The 19,887-nt window shown below is 45.6% G+C and overlaps 1 protein-coding gene and 1 long non-coding RNA gene across 9 annotated transcripts in view; one reads left to right on the forward strand and one right to left on the reverse strand.

The window, feature by feature from the left end:
- Positions 1-19,887, reverse strand: part of Tmem150c (transmembrane protein 150C) — an 87,736-nt gene that overhangs the window by 21,608 nt on the left and 46,241 nt on the right. The gene's annotated exons all lie outside the window — the stretch shown is intronic.
- Positions 10,272-16,182, forward strand: Gm36167. Of its 4 annotated transcripts, XR_880476.3 has the most exons (4): positions 10,272-10,759; positions 11,092-11,285; positions 11,739-11,856; positions 11,966-16,182. It is a non-coding gene; the product is annotated as a predicted gene, 36167 (long non-coding RNA). The 4 variants fall into 4 exon arrangements; XR_389408.4 differs by having other exon boundaries at positions 11,739-16,182; XR_389409.4 differs by having other exon boundaries at positions 11,092-11,164; positions 11,739-16,182.

Below are 19,887 nucleotides of genomic sequence, written 5' to 3' on the forward strand. Positions count from 1 at the left end.
AATTCAAAATACACACATAGCATAATCTAATTAAGTTAATATAACCTGTATGCATACTGCCACACTAGAAGAATCTAAGTTCCCAGGCAAATCCCATAGAAAACAGGACAATCAAAAATCTTTTTGCGTTTTTTCATGGTCCAAAGAAAGATCTACCATTGCAGTGCTTTGGGTTCTGACAGAGATGCAAGAAGCAGATACAAACGTCTTCAACTGATGTTACAACATTCAGCAGAAATCCAGGAAGGCAACCCTACTAAACTGTGGTGTAGAGTCACCCACTGTGGATTTTTAGGCTGAGAAACTTCCTTAGCCTCTCGCTCTACAGGCATTTTATGTTGTGTAAATACAGAAACATTTTTAGTTGTTCTCAAAGGCACAATGCTTTCACTTTGAGCTGTTTTGTTCTACTTTCAACCTGTTACAGAGTCAAGGTGCATCGCGACTCAGGTCAGGGGAGTTTGAAAGATGCTTTGAGATAAATCATCTTGAGTCTGAAGTCGAGGGTCAAATCCTAGCTCTTATGCCAGTTCCAAGAGCACAGACAATTTACCAAGATAATACAAAAGGCATTTGCTTCTCTGCATAGCTGAAGATAGCTGACGACTACCTTTTCTAAAGGACGGAAGAAGGTAGAGGAGGAAGGCAGTCGTGTGGGCGGAGCAGAAGACTCGCTGTTTTGAGTCCAACAGGCTTCTCCACCCATCTCTAGAAGCCAGAGTCGGGAATGTCAGCCATGGCCAATTTCATCTTGAAAAGTTCTTATGTTTTGGTTGAATAGTAGCAATTTCCAGAAACCACAGTAATTAGCATCCCAGAACTAAAGCCGGGATTCCTGATTTTAGTGTTTAACTAAAGGATCTGACAGGGAATTTGGTCAGTCTTTACCACCCTCCCCTCAGCCATCCAGATCGGCAGTGTCTTGTGTTCATTGTGGTGAACTCTTGGGTCTGTTAGTGCTTGTCAATCTCTTCAGCCTCTTCAGCCTTAGATACAGAGGATTTACCCCGTGCTTCAGAAACATCTTCCTGAATCTCCATGAATCAGGGTCCCATGGAGTCCTCTACTACGGGTCACAGGGAGCATTATATTTGACCCACCCCTGCAGATCTCAGATAAAATAAATGGTTACTGGTCATCTGATGTTCTATTATTCACGGCTCGCTATCAGTTTACTACTAACAATGGCCAGTCTCAGCACATGTACACACAGACACAGGCACAGACACACACATATAAACACACAGACACAAACACACACACACACATAAACAGGATACACACACAGACACACACATAAACACAGACATACATACATAAACACACCGACACAAACACATGCACACATAAACATACAGACACAGGCACACATACATAAACACACAGACACAAACACATGCACACATGCACACACAGACACAGGCACACACAAATGCAGACACACACACACACACACATATATAAACACACAGAAACACACATAGACACAGACACACAGGTACGAACACAAACAGATACACACACAGATGCAGACACATTCACAAACACAGACACACAAATGCAGACACACACAGCTAAACACACACACACAGACACAAACAAATGCAGACATACACACCAAGAGACACAGACACAAACAGATACACACACACACAGACACACAAACACACATAGATACAAACACGTGCACACATAAACACACACAGAGACACACACATAAACACATAGACACATACATAGACACAGACACACACACCACAAAGGAAGTTTTTCACCCTCCTTGCCCACACCATGCTTCTGCTCTGCACCCCCATTTGTATGGAAGCTCTGACTATTACAGAGATCTCCCCTTCTGAGGATCTCACCAATAGAGACCTGCACTGTCTTAAAAATGTGTTACCACTGTGATGACTAGAGTTTTGCCATCATATTAACACAATGAAGAATTACCCAGGGTGGGACTATTAACAGGGAATTCTCTGACGCATGCTATCCCGTGATGGTGCCTGTGATATTTTCTTAGTTTGGTCACTTGAGATGGGAAGACCTGCCCTGAATGTGGCCAGCACCATTTCAAAGATAGGTTTTCAGTACTCTGGAAACGGACACAGGTGAATCTCTGTGAGTTCGAGGTCAGCGTGTCCTACATAGTAAGTTTCAGGGCAGTCAGATCTATATAGTGAGACTGTCCAGAAAGAGAGATGGGGTGGAGGGGGAGAGAGAGAAACTCTAACTTAGAAGAGGTTAAGTATACGCAACCCCAAACAATTTACCTAAAGGGATCTGGGTAAACAGTTATCCCAGAATGGCCTAATATTGTTCTTACTTAAAATTCCTATCAGGGGCTGAAGAGATGGCTCAGTGGTTAAGAGCACTGACTACTCTTCCAAAAGTCCTGAGTTCAATTCTCAGCAACCACATGGTGGCTCACACCCAGCTGTATTGGGACCTGATGCCCTCTTCTGGTGTGTCTGAAGGCAGTTATAGTATACTCAGATACATTAAATAAATAATTAAATAAATCTTTTAAAAAATCCTATCAGAATCGATTAGTCATTTTTTATAACATATATAGCATATCTTCTAAGTAGAACAGGTTTTAAGAAATACAGAGTCCTTTCTCTTTAGGCTGGAGGGAGTCACAAATTTATTTATAGTAATTATTTACTAAATTATTAATCTACAGGACTGGAGATCATAAGTATGATGAGGTTTTGTATAATGGGTCCAATTAACAGACATTTCAGTTTCTGGCCAGTAAAATACAACCTATGGTGACTATGTCATTTACCCGGTGTTGGGAAAACAGTCTATTTGGAGAAATCTAATAAATATTTGAAGTGTTTCATTTAGTGAAAGGATAAAATGTTTTTGTAAGTCAGTTTTAAAATCTTACCTTTAATCATCTGTGTTTGTGTGTGTCTGTGTATGGGAGCATGAGTGTGAGTGTGTGTACAGGTCTCTGCAGAGGCCAGAAGAGGACATCAGGTCCCATCAGAGACCAGAGCAGAGTTACAGGAGAGTGGATGTCTTGTGTGCTGAGAAGCAAACTCAGGTCCTTTGTGTGCAGTGTGCGCTCCTGACTGCTAAGCTCTCTCTCCAGCCTTGCAGGCCAGATTTTATAAACACTAGCAAGATTTCATCACAGTGCTCAGAAACAGCACAGATTTTAGTGTATGACATATTTACTTCTGGAATGTTCCACTTGATGTCTTGGATCATGGCTGAGTGTAGATAGCTAATATAATGGAAAGTGAATGGATATGCATTGATGCTATTGGAAGCTACAGGATGGCCTAGTCACCAATGGCTTCCATTTATAGAATGCACAATGTTGAACACTTGCAGCATATACAATATGAATAACAAATGTTTATTAATGTATGTGTGCCCATAATAAAGCTATGAGTTATAGTAAACAGACAGACAAACACAATTCTATCTGTAGACATCTGTAAAGGGAGGAAAGAGAAAAAAAGAAAGCAAAGGAAGGCAGCAAGGAGGAAAGAAGGAAGAGAAGGAAAGAAGGAAGGAGGAAGGAGGGAAGCTAGCAGTGACTGGGTCAACAGATCACTGTAGATCTATCACTAAATAGGTCACTTACAGATGGGTTCCACTCAGGGTGGTTCCCCTGGAAAGAGAATTTACCGGGCAACATAAGGACCTAAGTTTGGATCCTATGTTTGGATCCCATCCTGGCCTTAACCTCAGTTATGTCAGAAACTGGCTTCTTGGGCCTGAGTTTAGTTCTTGAAATCTGTAGTTTTCTTGTCTCACCACACGGAGATTGCTGAATTTGAAGAGGCAGAGAAAGACAACGAAGAGCCCACTTCACAGGAGGTCCTCACCCGTGGGAACCACAGGTGCCTGGGTGGTTAAGCACAACTGTAGGACCATGCTGAGGACTGACAATAGTGTGGGTAAAGAGCCTCGAGTGTGTGCAATCCTTGTTCTGGAAGTGCTGTAACTATAGAGAGAGGCTAAGCAGATGGCCCGGTGTGTTAGCATTGGGCTCCCATCTTCAGAGTAGGACTCAGAACAGTACTTCCTTCTCAGGGAACCACTTTTTCTAGAAAGGCACAGATAGCTTTTCTGCTAATAACATTTTTTTCTTTAAATGTCTTTCCAAAAAATAACTGAACTCACTATTTCAGCTAGAGTGGCTGGCTGTTCTGGGGACCCACCCATCTCTGAGTCCTCAAACCTACTCCTGTGCTGGGATTAGGGGTGCACAGTACCATGTCTGGGTGTTGGGGATCCAAACTCAGGTCCCTATGTTGCCTGGTAGGCACTTTACCCATGGTGCCATTTCCTTAGCCCTCCCCTACTTTGTGTGAGTGGTGTTTGTTTTGTTTGTTTGTTTGTTTGTTTGTGTTGAGATGATCTCACTATGTAGCCCAGGCTGACTCCAGCCATCTTCCTGCCTGAACCTCCCAAGGGCTGTGATCTCAGGTTCTCATCAGGCGGGTGGGGCCCGTTTTGTTATTCTTCACACGTGTCACTTGATGCTTTAGACACCCCAACGGTTTCTAAATTGTTTTACTTTCGCTAGTTTAACTCTCTTAGGGCAACTTATGTCTAAATTATAGGAAACGTGCTCTATACCCCGCCTGAGGTTAGGTGAGAATTGCCCTTTCTTACCATGAAGAGATGCCAGGGGAGCCGTCTATGAACGGTCGCATTATTAGCTCGCGGCAAAACTACCCCAGTGCCTCTTCCAAAACATTTCACGTAAGCTTTGATGTCTTCCCTTTTAAAATGCTTGCAAATCCACACACGGTTGCAAGAAATAATACAGTGAGACCCTGTCTATTCTTCACACTGTCTCCCCACTGGCAGTCTCTAGCATACCAGTAAATGTCTAACATCTTCAACTAAGAACTGACCTTAATATGACCAGTTCTCAAGAGCTTATATTGACCTCGTCTGCGGCTTTCCAGAGAGTTTTATGTAAATGTCCCACCTCCCTAGATTTGTGTGGTCACACACTTACTGGTCGTTTGTATATTTCTCTATAGAAATGTCTACTTAATTTATTTATACTTCATTGTTTTCAACACTAGGTAGCACATGCAGGCCCCAGTACATGCTGGGTAAGCGCGCTACCACGGAACTGCGCCTACGGACCCTTCACCTTTTCAATTGTCTTATTGATCCTCACATGTCCTGGATATTCATCTCCCATCATGCACCCCAATTCTCCAATTATGTAAGTCACCATCTCACTGTCGAGAGCATCCTTTGGGGCACACACGTTTTTAATTTTGACAAAGTCTCATTTGTCTACTTTCTCCTTTGTTCCCCAAGTTTTAGTGTTCTAAACAAAAAAATCATTGTCATGAGGCTTTCTCTCTCTTCCCTTCTCATTGTTTTTATAACTTCAGGTCTTCCTGTTTAGGGGTTTAGGTCGTTGTGAGTTCAAAGTATGTGGTATAATGTGATTTCCTTTTTTTTTTTTTGTATATTAAAGGTCCATAACTATCTGTTTTTAAAAGTATCTCTCACCACAAAATGGCACGTCAAAGAATCTGTGTATTTATGTGTGGAGTGTGTAGTATGTATGCATGTGTGGATACCCACATCTGTGCATGCATGTGCAGGTGTCTGTATGAACGTATGCATGTGTGGATACCCATACCTGTGAATGTATGTGCAAGTAACCGGTCAGATATTTGTGTGTAAGCATGCATAGATACCCACACCTGTGCATGGATGTGCAGGTGTCAGGTCAGGTGTCTGTATGTATGTATGCATGTGTGGATACCCATACCTGTGGATGTATGTGCAAGTAACCGGTCAGATATCTGTGTGTAAGCATGCATACATACCCACACCTGTGCATGCATGTACAGGTGTCAGGTCAGGTGTAAGGCTCTTTGACCCTGCCCTTATCTCTGTGAAACAGTCGTTCACAGAACCTGGAGCTGACCACCCTCCCCACCCAGACCAGCTGGCCCCCAAGCTCCAGTAATCCTCCTGTCTCTGGTCATACCTAGTGCTGGGTTACAGGTGCACGTGACCACATCTGGCTCTCACAGGTTCTGGGACCAAGCCCAGGCTTTCACACTTGTGCAGCAAGCACTCTTATCCCTGGGACATCGCCATCTCACTTGCCTTTGAGACAGAGTCACATAAGCTTAAGCTGGCCTCAGACTCACAAGATGCCGGAGGCGGGTCCTGAACTCCTTTCCTTCCTCTTGCCTCTCAACACCTGGGATGGGTGTGCACCATCGTGCCTCGCTTGTTTATGAGAGCTTTGCAAAGCAAGAAAGTCTGCTTTGAACAGTCTAACCTGCCCAGTTCTATTTTTAAAGGTTCCGAATTTGATGTCAAATCTAAGGGACTTCTTGCCTATCATCCCTTGATCTCAGTTTTTCCTGTGTCCTTTTTATTAGGAGGTTTGTGGTTTTATATTGAAATCAGTCATCTGGTTTTTGTCTTTAAAAGCTGTGAGTCTCCATTGTTTTATTGAATTTGACTAGCTCCTAAAGAGTTATAAATTATTTTGGTAAGACTTGAGGAGCTTATAATGAGATAAGTCAGATGAAGTCATTGAAAAAGATTTGTACACTAAAGGACATAAATCAGACATACGGTAGAACTCACCATACTATGTTCTTCTGGGAGCTAACAGGTATGAGCGGAAGACCAACAGGGAGTGTGTGTGTGTGTGTGTGTGTGTGTGTGTGTGTATGTGACAGAGAGAGTGTGTGTCCATGCATATGTATCTTTGTGCATGCTTGTGTGAGTGTGTGCATGAGTGCCTGCAAGGGTGAGTGTGTGTATACATGTATGTGTGCATGTGCATGTGTGTGTGTGCGTGTGGTAACAAAGAGTGTGTGTCCATGCATATGTATCTGTGTGCGTGCCTGTGTGTGTACACATGTATGTGTACATGTGTGCATGCATGTGTGAGTGTGCATGCATGTTTATATATGTGCATGTTTTGTGAATGTGTATGCACATGTATGTGTGCATGTGTGTGTGGAAACAGAGAAAGAATGTGTGTTCATGCATATGTATCTGTGTGCATGCATGTGTGAGTGTGCATGCATGTGTGCATGCCTGTGTGTGTGTGCACATGTATGTGGGCGTGTGTGTGTGCATGTGTGTGTTGTGTAGAAGGGGAAAGTCCTCTTATTTACACCACCCTTTTGCCCACTTTTTCTTTGCAAAAGACTCTGTTAGGCATCAAGACCATCTATCGAGCAGAAGACTTCAGTGAAGAGCTCAAGGCCTCCTTTTGGCTTCATGGGCCTGCCAACGTCCCATGTGACAAATCATGACACTTTGCTCCTTTCTGCCTCTCCGGTGCCCCTTGTTACACACCTCCTTTCTTGGCACAGAGAATCCACTGGTCTTCTGTTAGTTCACACTCAGCTTAGAAGAAATTCCAGGAGACATACAACTGATATGTTCTCCCTTCTTGCTGCTAGAGGTTTGTCGGGTTCCAGGAAGATGAGCAAGACTTACTGTGTGCTGTTTGGGATCACGGGCAAGTTCAGAAAGGGAACTTGATGGAAAGAGCCCTGGAAACAACAGGTCTGGTAAGTCAACCTGCAGATGTTGTCTCGGGGTTGTCTAAGAATGGAGTCCTTGCTGGCCTCAAACATCTCCTGCTTTAGCTCCCAGGTTTTGAGATTATTAATGTGAGCCACCATGTCCAGTTGGGACTCTGACTTTACAAAGTCCCCCTTTTGAACTAAAAGTTTGGATGGGGTCTCAAGGTCATGTGGGCATTGCATACACGTTTCAACAGTGTAACTTTCTCTTGGTCACATGACTGTAGCGTCAGTCTAAGAACAGAAGGAAAGGCAGAGATGTTGTTCTCTATATTTCCTGAACACAAACTGGCCCACTGCTCCACTTACATTAGAAAATGTCACCAGAGCTGGAGAGGTGGCTTAGCTGGAAAAGGCACTTGCTGCGTACACCTGGCAGCCTGAGTGCAATCCCTGGAACCCAGGCAAAGGTAGAAGGAGTGAGTCAACTCCACAAAATTGTCCTCTGCCTTCCACATGTGCCGTAGTATGGCTGTTCCTTCCCACACATATGATGCACACATAAGCACATACAGATGCTAATAGCAAATGTTTTTTAAATATAGGGAAAACATCACTCAAAGTTCTCATTAACTAGTGGGATACATTGGCTGGTTTTATGTCTACTTGACACAAGCTAGGGTTGTCAGAGAGGAGAGAGTATTGAGAATGTGTCCCCGTAGGTCCAGCTGTAAGGCATTTTCCTAATTAATGATTGATAGGAGAGGGGAGAGGCCCAGTCCATTGCGGGCAGTAGTCTTGGGTGCTATAAAAAAGCAGGCTGAGCAAGCCAGTAGGCCTAACTCTCCCTTTCATGGCCTCTGCATCAGCTCCTGCCTCCCGGTTCCTGCCTGGCATGAGTTCCTGCCCTCACTCTTGTCGATGATGAACCGTTCTGTGGAACTGTGAGCTGAATGGACCCTCTCTTCCCAACTTACCTCTGGTCATGGTGTTTTATCACAGCAACAGCAACCCTAAGACATAAGGATAAATTCCATTCTTCTCTTGAGTTAGATGAAGAAGCCTCTTCCACACACCTAAGGATTTGGGACTGGAGAGATCAGGGCTCAGCAGCTTAGAGCCCTGTTGTTCTTGCAAAGGTCCCAGGTTCAATTCCCAGCACCAACATGGTGGCTAACAACCATTTGTAACTCCAGCTTCTGCGGGTCTAATGCTCTCTTCTGGCCTCTTTAGGGACCAGGCACATACATGGTATATATATATGTGTGTGTGTGTGTGTGTGTGTGTGTGTGTGTATGTGTGTGTGTGTGTGTATATACACACACATATATATACACACACACATATATACACACATATATACACATGTGTGTATGTATGTGTGTATATATGTGTGTGTGTATGCATGCATATGTATATGTGTGTGTATACATGTAAGCAAAGCACCCATACATAGAAAATAAAAGAGAATTACCTTAGAAAAGAATTTTATCTTTGTCTAGTAGTTGTGATTTTTTTTAAAGGTTTATTTTACATATGTGAGTACACTGTATCTGCACAGATGGTTGTGAGCCTTCATGTAGTTATTGGGAATTGAATTTTTAGGACCTCTGCTTGCTCAGGTCAACCCTGCTCACTCAGTCCCTGCTCACTCTGGCCCAAAAGATTTATTTATTATTTTACATAAGTACACCGTAGGTGACTTCAGACGTACCAGAAGAGGGCATTAGATCTCATTATGGGTGGTTGTGAGCCACCGTGTGGTTGCTGGGATTTAAACTCAGGACCTTCTGAAGAGCAGTCAGTGCTCTTATCTGCTGAGCCATCTCTCCAGCCCCACGATTCCTTTTATTCTGTGCAGTATTTACTCTGCTGACACTAATCTTCCAATAATATTTCACAATGAAGAAACCCAGGATAAATGTTCCCATGGCCCCAGAGAGCTGAGCATATCTGGCATGTGATCTGATGAGTTTTTGACAAAAGGAGGGAAAGAGCCAGGATTGTGAAGACTGTCTTGAAAGGGTTCTGGCACTCAGCCTTGGTTTGGAACTCTCCTCCAAACGGCATTATTTATCCAAATGACTTGCTAAGCTCTTACCCAGATGGTCACAGCTCACAGAGACGGTGCTGCCAGCTCTGTGGGTTTACCATGTGTTCTCTTCCAATGACTGTCACCGCCCAAGTGTGAGCGATCGGTGCGCTTACCCAATCTGGGTGTGAGGCAGGCCGCTCTGCACAGGCTGTTCAGTGTCTTGCGTGAGACAGTGAGAACCTCCGTTACCTCTGCTCCTTTTGTGTCCCCAAAACTCTTGTCTTCCCCCCACTCCCCCGGAGGTAAAGCTAAAGGATTGTGGCATCTCCCACCATTTAGTTATACTCTCTTGAAAACGTGTTTTCTATTCCCACACGAGCTTGTTATCGAAGACCCCAGCCACCTTATAACTTGTTCAAAAGGGGGAAGTTTATAAGTCAAAGCGGCTCATGGCAGTCATCTCACCACGTGGGAGGCTGAGGCTATCGAAGACATCATAAAGGGACCCTATTAGAAAACGCCAACAACGATAGTAATATTCTTATTCATACTTTTGCTATCAGGGAACATGTAGTTCTTCCAGCTATCAAAGCCTTGAAAAATGGCATCCTGTGGTCAGTATGAGGGCCTTGAAGACAAATCTTTTATTGTCCCATATGATGGAAAACACCTCTCATCTCCAGATGGAAAAGCCCACCAGATCTTTGTTGTTTGAAGCTCTTTAAACCACGCCTACTGGTGACTGACAAGCTGCGGAGGCTGAGACAGCACTTCACAGTTTTCAGCACCAGCACAGGCTGTCTGGAGAGGAGAATCTTTGTCTGCCTGGGGCCAGTGGGGGCAGGCAGGTTTGGCTAATCTGCTTGGGACAAGGGCTTAGATTCCCAACTCTGCCACTTCCTAGTTATGTCACATTAGTTAAGCTTGGTCTGTGCCTCAGTTTCTTCATCAGTAAAGTGGGGGAGAATAATGGCTCTGGCCTCTGCATGTCTTTATAAAGACTGGAAATACAGTGAAACCATTCCTTCCTGTCTGGCCAGCCTCCCAGGAACTGCCAAGTGCTGTCATGCATCATGAATTAGTACTGCCCACGAGGAAGCTTGCACACAGCTGTAGTCCCCGGAGATGACACTGCCTGGTGACTTGTAGTCAGTCTGTGGACGTGTGTTCCCATGAGGATGGAATCAGCAAGTGGCACTCTCCTCGGGATGTGTCCCTGCTGGTAAGTGACACATGACTCTGTACTCTGCCACAAGCTCTACCTAGGTCTTTGCTTCCCTTTCTTACTTTGTAATTCATCAGGAGATGGGCTCCTTGCTATAGTAATTTTTCATGTACCCTTGGGGCCAGCGGTACAGAGCAGAAACAATGAATGAGCCACCTACTAATGGCCGGAATTGTCACAATGCCTATGAACCAGAGCCTCCTGGGAATGAATCTCTGCCACATGTGTTGTGCGCAAACGTGGAGAGCTTGTATTATATTGTAACCCATTTGTAATTATAAGTGAGAATGACCAGGGCTATCTGTTTTGTTTCTCCGTGGTTTTTCTAGACCCAGAGATACAATCAGCACGAGGATATGGAAAGGGGAGCCAACAAATAAGTCCCCAGCCCAGAGATGAAAGGTACTTTCACCCCATCCTGAGTTCTGAATGTCACAAGAGTCAGGTGACCTGGTATCACCTTAAGAGTCTATGACGACTTCCCCTGATCAACAGATACAAGCAGCATCATTAAATCTACAAGGTCAGTCCCCTACCACAAAAATTTTAAGAATGCTGGCAAATCAAACCACACCATGCAATACAGTTGTAGTGAAGAATTTCCGTAAAATGTTGCCATTCCCCAAATATGATGGTTTCTAAACAGAACCAGCAGTGACTGTTTTTTTTTTTCCTCCACCATTCTTTTGATTTCTAAAAGCAGTCACCCTCATTCACCTGGCAGATGACTATAGGGTCCCCCTATATACATGGCCCAGAGGACTCTTTCTCTTAGAACTAGATGGAACTTACTGTTCCATGCCGTGCAAAGATAACCCCCAGAGGAAATCCCTTCACTAGCACCTGGATCCACTGTGACCTGACTTTCCCTGCAGCCTCTCAATTCACCTACCTGGTTATGAATAACAACAAGCACTACCCATGTATGGATGATTTGACTTTGCTTCCTAGTTGAGAACAATCTCATTTTACTCAGGACAGCAATGTGCTCAGCCCAAGGACACCATATATGCCCTGACTGGATAAGCCAAACAGCCGCCTCACCTTCCTTTGACAAGTTACCATTCCAGACTCTCTTGGACCTGGCCACTGAGGTACAAAAGGAAGTGCCCTGGATGGTAAATGGGAAGGGTTTGTATCCTCAATGATGGGAAGAAAACTTTTTCCATCTATGTTCCTTCTTTCTCACTTGGGATGGTGCAGTAAAACTCCAGTACCTGGTGCTATGGCATCTGCTATGTAGCCATGAGACAATAAACATGAGGATCCGAAGCCACCACAGTGACCATGGGTGAATAGAAGGCAGAAGAACACGTTCTTGGTGACATCATTAAAGGTCCAGCTCCACCCATCTCCACGCAAAACGGAGGTCAATTAGTTTTCATTACAGGCTGGCATAGTGCTAGACTGTCCGCTCACCTCCTACTATGACCTGGGAAGTGGCCACTCACCTGTACTATGATAAGTACCCTCTCTTGCAGGGGTGGCTTTGTGAGGAAACTCGCCCCAAAGAATATGAGGAAAGATTCATTTCACAACAATGGGACAAGGTTCCTTCCTTCTAGAGATGTGTTCCAAGGCATTTAGATACCAACTGTCTGTCACCCAATAAAATTTCAACAGAGAGATGAAAAAGCTAGAAATAAAGTGCAGTAGCTGCATGACTGTACGGCTGCATGGCCACACAGCAGCATGGGTGCATGGATGCACAGTAGCACTGATGCATGGCTTCATGGCCGCATGGCTGCACGGTTGCATGGCTGCATGGTTGCACAGTTGGATGGTTGCATGGCTGCAAGGCCACACAGCAGCATGGCTGCACGGCTGCACAGTTGCATGGCCACACAGCAGCATGGCTGCATGACTGCACAGCAGCATGGCTACATGGCCACACGGCCGCATAGCAGCATGGTTGCATTTGATCCCCAGTGGCTGGGCCTGCTTGGGAAGATTACAGAACCTTTAGGAGGAAGACCCTTGCTGGAGGAATTCTGTCACTGGGGGTAGACTCTAAAGTTTTAGATAGCCTGTTCTTTCTCTTACTTCCTGTGTGTAGACAAAAAAAATGTGATCAACAGCTGCTTGTTCCTTCCTCTGCCACAACCCTCTGCCTCTAGACCTGTACGCCAAAAGTAAGCACCTCTCTCCTCGAAGTTGCTTTTGGTCATGTATTTTATCCGAGCAACAGAAAAGCACCTAATTCAAACCCTAAGAATGGAAGCCAGCGATGTGAACAGATGCATGTAAACGCACACTTAGAGCAGCAGCATTCCCAGCAGCCTAAGACAGAAACAAGCCGAGTGCCTGCCCATCAGTGGGCGAAAAAGTTTGGCACTTTACATACAATGGAATATTACGTAGCTTTGGAGGGGGGCAGACATGGTGGCTCCCATCTGCAATCCCAGCACTCAAGGGTTGTCACAAGTGCAAGGCCAGCCATAAAAAGGGAATTCTGACAAATGCCATTTAATGAACATAAGACAGTGCTGTGTGGTCTCACTTATGGAGACCAAAGTGGCTCAACCAACAGAGACGGCAGGATGGACAGAAAGCAGGTGCTAGCTCTGGGGTGGACTTGGAATGGATGCTTGTATTTCGTGAGTACAGTAAGTCTCCACCTGGAAGTTATGGTTTCTGGGTAACACACTGCCCTTTCTGCCTGGGTAGATGTGATTCTTTCATAGTCTTATTACTGTGTGATTATAATGTGTGTGTGTGTGCATATATTCATGTATGTATATGTTTGTGTGTATGTATAGTATATGTGTGTATACTGCATGTATGTATGTTTGTGTGTGCATAATGTGTGTATGTGTATATATATGTATATAATATGAATGTATAATGTACATACGTGATGTGTATGTATGTGTGATGTGTGTGCATGTATGTGCATGTGTATATATAATGTGCGTGAGTGTACATGTTACTTATGCATAATGTGTGTGTATATATAATGTGTGTATATGTATGTGTGATATTTGTGAATGTCTGCATATGTGCATGCACATGTGAGTATACATCCTCTCTGTGTGTGTGTGTGTGTGTGTGTGATTGTGTATGTGTTCAGAGGATCAAACTCAGGTTGGAGTGCTTGCATGCAGTCTTACACACTATAAACTAAATGGCAGGTTACCCACCTTCTACACTCACACATGCCTTCCAGTTACAGTGGTGGAGCACTGTAGGAAATGGAGATTTTCTGGGAGCCAGGAAAGAGCTGGTGGTGGCAGATTACCAGCTGTCTATGAAAGTCAACGTCCCCTTCTTCCCCTGTGTGAGCAGAAGATCTGGGCACACAGCTGTCCCACTTATGGCAACCCAGTTCCTCTGGGCTGCGGCACAGCTAATGATTAATTTCTTACCAATGGGACATGAACAGGAGGGATTGCCTCTGATCTAAAACAACAGCGACCCTGCACATTCACAACGCTGCAGATGGCCTAGCTGTTATCAGAACCTCCTCTCCCACTGATTCGTAACACCCACCCTCTGTTACATAAATTAAAAAGACAAACAAGCCTTCCATGTTTTAAAGCCATCTTGTCTTTAGATTCTTGTTGCCACAGCGGAATCTTTTCTTCTGTGGCTAATTAGTATATGTAGATGCTGAAGTCCAAACGGCAAAGCCATTGTTCATAAGCTACTGGAAACATCCTATGATCCTTAGGTGACAGTGACATACATAACCTTGCCCTGGGAATTAGGTGATACCCAGGAGACCAGAGTGACCGTGTTTCCCCCAGTCCATGGGAGAGCTGAGGCCAGAGGACGGTGTCCTGACTTTAAAATGGCTAATCTTTCCTACGTATGTAAAAATTTCCAGTTTTCTCTCCCTTGAGAGAGGATTTCATCTAGTCCTGGATGGTTTTAAACTTGCTACATCGTCAGGATGTCCCTGAACTCCTGATCCTCCTGCCTCCACTTCCAAAGTCCTGAAATTACAGGCACACACCACCAGCCCTGGATTCTGTGGTGCTGGGGATTAAACAAAGGTTCCTGCTAGACAAGCCCTCCATCGACTGAGATACCCCCTCAGCCCCATCCTCACAGAGCTTTCATAGATGCACAAATCTAATCCCTACTTGTCAAATACTTCCTGAAGGACTCAAGCCTCCTCTGAGGCAGGGGAAAGCCTGGGTTTTGTCACTGATGTGATTTGTCGATGGTGATGTGATTGTTTGGGGACAGTTCTGAAGTCTATTTGCTTGCCCTTTGGTGTGCAATTATTTCATGTATCTGCCTATTCCAAAGGCAATAAACAACAACAAAAAAGCCATACAATAGTCTGACCGCAAGCCGCCATGTGTGCCCTGGTCCCCAGCTGCGAGACTGCACAACAGCAGCCTCTCTGACACGCCGTGTCAGCTCTGAGCTCTAGAACAAGATTGAGCCCACGAGATGCAGGCTCTCTCTTGCCTAGGCTCTGACATCAATACTTAGTTCAGTGAAGGGAAAACAAGCAAACCTGAAACAAATCAAAGCAAAACAAGAAATGTTCCAGCCAAGTCTCCAGGGACAGAAAACTCCCAGGAACTCCAGGAGATAAAGATCTGACAGGCAAACAGGTTGAAGCTTGCCTGGCTAGTGGGAGAATCCTGACCCTGAGCAAGGAGCAGGACCAGCCATCCCTGACCACTGACGGTGGAGCTCCTTGTCAATCAGCTGCCAGCTTCTTGGTGGATAGTGCTACAAATGCAAAGAAACTGATGATTATTCTTCTACATCCCATTGTATGGACCTCAGGCTAGAGCAAGGGCCACGAGTGTGACCTGGATCAGTGGGGTGATGCATTTTGCTTAACCTTACTAAGCCTCAGTTTTCTCATCACAGCATGGGGTTCATATAGTACCTACTTCTTTGGGTTGCAGTTAAGACTAAGATTTAACCTATCAGTGACATACATGTGCTCTTCCTAACTGGAAAATACACACACACACACACACACACACACACACACACACACACACACGTAATATATATAAATAATTCTTTAAGAAGTCTCTTGGAGATCATTTTATGCCAATGACTTCTCCTGAAGGACAGAAAGCACGTGAAATATACCACCAGAGGTTGTTGGTGCGCAGAGGGTACAGGAGCATGCTGTACGTCATCCGGCATCCTTCCTTCAGCAAGAACTAATCAAAAACTGAACTCACGTCCCCTGAACCCAAGCAGAACGACTCCATCAGCAGAATGGCAACCATCAGAAGCGGGAGCTGATGGAGTGTAGTTAGCTGCCCAGGACCTGATCTTCCAAAGCCAGTGGTCGCTCCACATTTGGTAAATGCTCACTTCCTTCATGCAGATTCTTCCACCATGTAGTACCCTGTATAAAAGCAATCTGGGCAGTCTTTGGATGGCCTTTTCTTCAGTCTCTGCTCCACTCTTTGACCCTACATTGTCCCACCTGGGGATCCATCCCATATTCAGACACCAAACCCAGACACTATTGAGGATGCGAAGAAGTGCTTGCTGACAGGAGCCTGTTATAGCTGTCTCCTGAGAGGCTCTGCCAGAGCCTGCCAAATACAGAGGTGGGTGCTCACAACCAACCATTGGACTAAGCGTGGGGTCCCCAATGGAGGAGTTAGAGAAAGGACTGAAGGAGCTGAAGTGGTTTGCAACCACATTGGAAGAACAATAATATCAACCAACTAGACACCTTCACCCTCCCACCCCCTGCCCAGAGCTCCCAGGGACTAAGCCACATACCAAAGAGTACATAGGGAGGAACCCATGGCTCCAGCTGTGTATGTAGCAGAGGATTGCCTTTTCTGGCATCAGTGGGAGGAGAGGCCCTTGGTCCTGGGAAGGCTCGATGCCCCAGTGTAAGGCAATGCCAGGGCAGGAAGGCAGGAGTGGGTAGGTGGGTGGGTGGGGGAGCACCCTCATAGAAGCAGGGAGAGGGGAGATGAGATGGGGGTTCCCAGAGGGGAAACCAGGAAAGGGGATAACATTTGAAATGTAAATACATAAAATATCCAGTAAAAATAATAAAAGCAACCTGGAGTGGGTCTCATAAATAACTCTTCCTTCCTCCACTTTCTACTGCTCTTTTTGTTACACCCAGAAGGCTACAGATGACAACCGCGCACGTGGCTGTAGATTAAAGGCTGAAACCAGCTTGTTTCTTTTGTTTGCTGTTCTGGGATCACACCCAGGGCCTCACACATACTAGGCAAGCACTCTACCACTGAGCAACATCCCAGACCAAGGGTGGTTCATGTCACACACTGATGCAGCAAGGGTTAAAGGATGCTCTGATAGCAAGTAGATGTGTCTCAGAGAAGGCTTCAGGAGACTGAGTGTCCTGGTTAGCTTACATTGTCAATTTGACACAACCTGGAGTTATCTGAGAGAAGACGCCTCAAATGAGGGGCTTCCTAGATCAGGTCTGTGGGGGGAGGGGAGTCTGTGGGCAGTTCTGTGAGGGATTGTCTTGATCGTGTGGAAGAGCCCAGCCCCCTGTGGCTGGCCCCATCCCCAGGGCAGGTGGTCCTGGAATATATAAAAAGCACAGGCCAGTGAGTGATCCAGAGAGTGAGCCAGCAAGCAGCAGTTGCTCTGTGGTTCCTGTCTGTAGGTTTCTCCCCTGAGTTCCTGTCTGGCTTCTCTCAGTGATGAGCTATGACCTGGAAGTGTAAGCTGAAATAAACTCTCCCCTCCTCCGAGTTGCCACTGCTCAGACTGTTTCTCACACTACCAGAAGGAAAGCAGAACATTAGGTCCACAGGGTTTACTCCCACCCATTGAATGGCGCTGTTCAGTCTGTGGAAGGCTCAGAGAGAACAAAAAGCAAGAGGGAGGCCAGATCTCTCCTCTCCAGCTAGGACATCCAATTTCCTATCTTTGAACAGCTGAACTCTGGGATCTCCAGCCTTACAACTCTAAACTTAACAGGAGTGGCTTTGCTGGACCCCAGGCTCCAGCTGCATCATAGCCTGGACTTCCCTGGGTTTCTACCTAGCAGGCTGCAAACCTCGAGTGGCATGAGCCATGTCACACACTACATCTTTATACCTGTACCCTCTTGGTTCTGTTTCCGTGGACAACCCTGACTCAGACCATCATCAGCAAAGGTGGTTCCAGTTAGTCAATAAAACTAGCACATGGAATTGTCACACATCCTAACAAGGGCTTTCGAGCTTGAAGCGAAGGGAACAGAGTGGTTCCCAACTCTCCTTGAAGCTATCAGGAAACATGTTCAGAAAGCATTGGGTGGCAACTAACCTCAAAGTCTAACCCAGCCCACGTGGTGTCCATGGCTGGCACCAGGCTTTGGAGCTAGGTGACTTTACTCCGCGGTCATCACCTAACTGCCCCCCTCATGGCTCAGAATCAAGCTCTTTTCATGTCCTGTCTGTTTCTACATGAAGATGGGTCAGATATTGACATTCTCTTCCTCTCCTAGGCAAGGGCTGGTGGATGGGACTCTCTCCCTCCCCTCCCCCTCCCCCTTCCCCTTCACCTCTTACCTCTCCCTCCTCCCTCCCCTCTCCTTTTACCCTCATCCCTTCCCCTCCCCTTCCCCTCTCCTCCTCCTCCTCTTCCCCTCTCCTCTTCCTCCTCTTCCCCTCTCCCTCCCCTCCCTTCCTACTCTCCCCCTCCCCTCCCCTTCTCCTCTTCCTCTCCCCTTCCCCCCTTCTCTCCCCCTCCCTTCCCTCTCCCCCATGGCAAACCTGTGGATAAAGCTCCCTCTTTTGTTCCTACTGCCACTCCCCTAGAGTCACAGGCCCTTCTCATTGTGATTTAGTTGCCTGGTTTCTCAATGGTGGTTGTCCATGGGCCTCTCAGTCTCCTCTCCAGGGACTTTGTAGTTCATTCTTAAAGCAGAAGGTTATGGGATTCGGTAGCATAGCAAGAACGGACTGAGAGGATAAATGTCTCATAGGAATTACATGTCAGGGACCAGCAACGTGGCTCAGTGAGTACACGCTTGGATACATACAAGCTTGATGACCTGAGCACAATCCCCGGATCCCACAAAGGAAAAACTGATTCCTCTTCGTTTTCTCCTGACCTCCCTCCATTCGTATGGTAGCATGCATGTGCATGCACACAATGATAAATAGCATCTAAAACAAACTTTAAAGAAATTGCTCAACAGGGGCTGGCTTGGTCGTAGCATATGCAACACCTGGGTCCCAATAGAAGAGGGGATTGAAAAATCTCATCAGTTATTAGGTAATCTATTTCCCTTCTGATACAAACAATTCATAGAACACTAATTGGGTATGCTAATGAACTGGAATCCCCCTAGTATCTTGAGCTATCTCTAGGGTAAATTAAGAGTGAATTTACTGACTAGGGGGCTGGGGATGTAACCATTAGGATTCGCAGCGTGTCTGAGTAGTGTCATACATATAGGGGGAAAGTTGCTCCATTCTGAGAAGCGTTGTTTTCTGGAGAGAAATGACTGACAGTGAGGAGTGATTACTTGACTCAGTGCTTGGGAGACAGGGATGAAGGGGATCATCATGAGTGCTAGGCCAGCTGAGGCGACACAGTAAGATCTTGTCCAAAACGAGATACAAATTCTTAAATAGACAGCATGATAGCAAACTAAAGAGCTGGCACACAGCAAAGGAAACAGTTGGTAGAGTGAAGAGATGATCTACAGAAAGGGGGGAAAGCCTCTGCAAGTCACACGTCTAAGGAGCCTCATATATCCCAGCAGACTGAATAATATCCGGACTAGCAAAGGGGCACCAGCCCCAGGAAGAGGGGCGATGGGTCCAAAGAGATGTGTCATTTTTCATCAGAATGATGAAAAATGCTTCGCTCAATCACAGAGAGATGCAAATCAAATCACAACGCAATGCCACCCCTAGGTCATTCCACTTAGAATTCCTGTTCTGCAACAGAAGAAAGGTAAGTACCAACAAGGATGTAGAGGGAAGGAAATCCCTACACAGCGAGAAAGTAAGTCAGTAGCGATCACGGAGATTTCTGTTAAAATCGAACCACATGACCTGACAGTACCCTTTCTAAAGGAAATGAAGCAAGTATTCCCAGCAGATACCGCCATTCCCATGTTTACTGTAGAACCAGTCGCAGCATCCAAGATGTGGAAACAAGCTACCTGTCCATCAACTGATCCAAGGGTGAAGAAAATGGACCCG

The sequence above is a fragment of the Mus musculus genome, chromosome 5 (genome assembly GCF_000001635.26).
Source record: "Mus musculus strain C57BL/6J chromosome 5, GRCm38.p6 C57BL/6J".
Classification (NCBI taxonomy): Eukaryota; Metazoa; Chordata; class Mammalia; order Rodentia; family Muridae; genus Mus; species Mus musculus.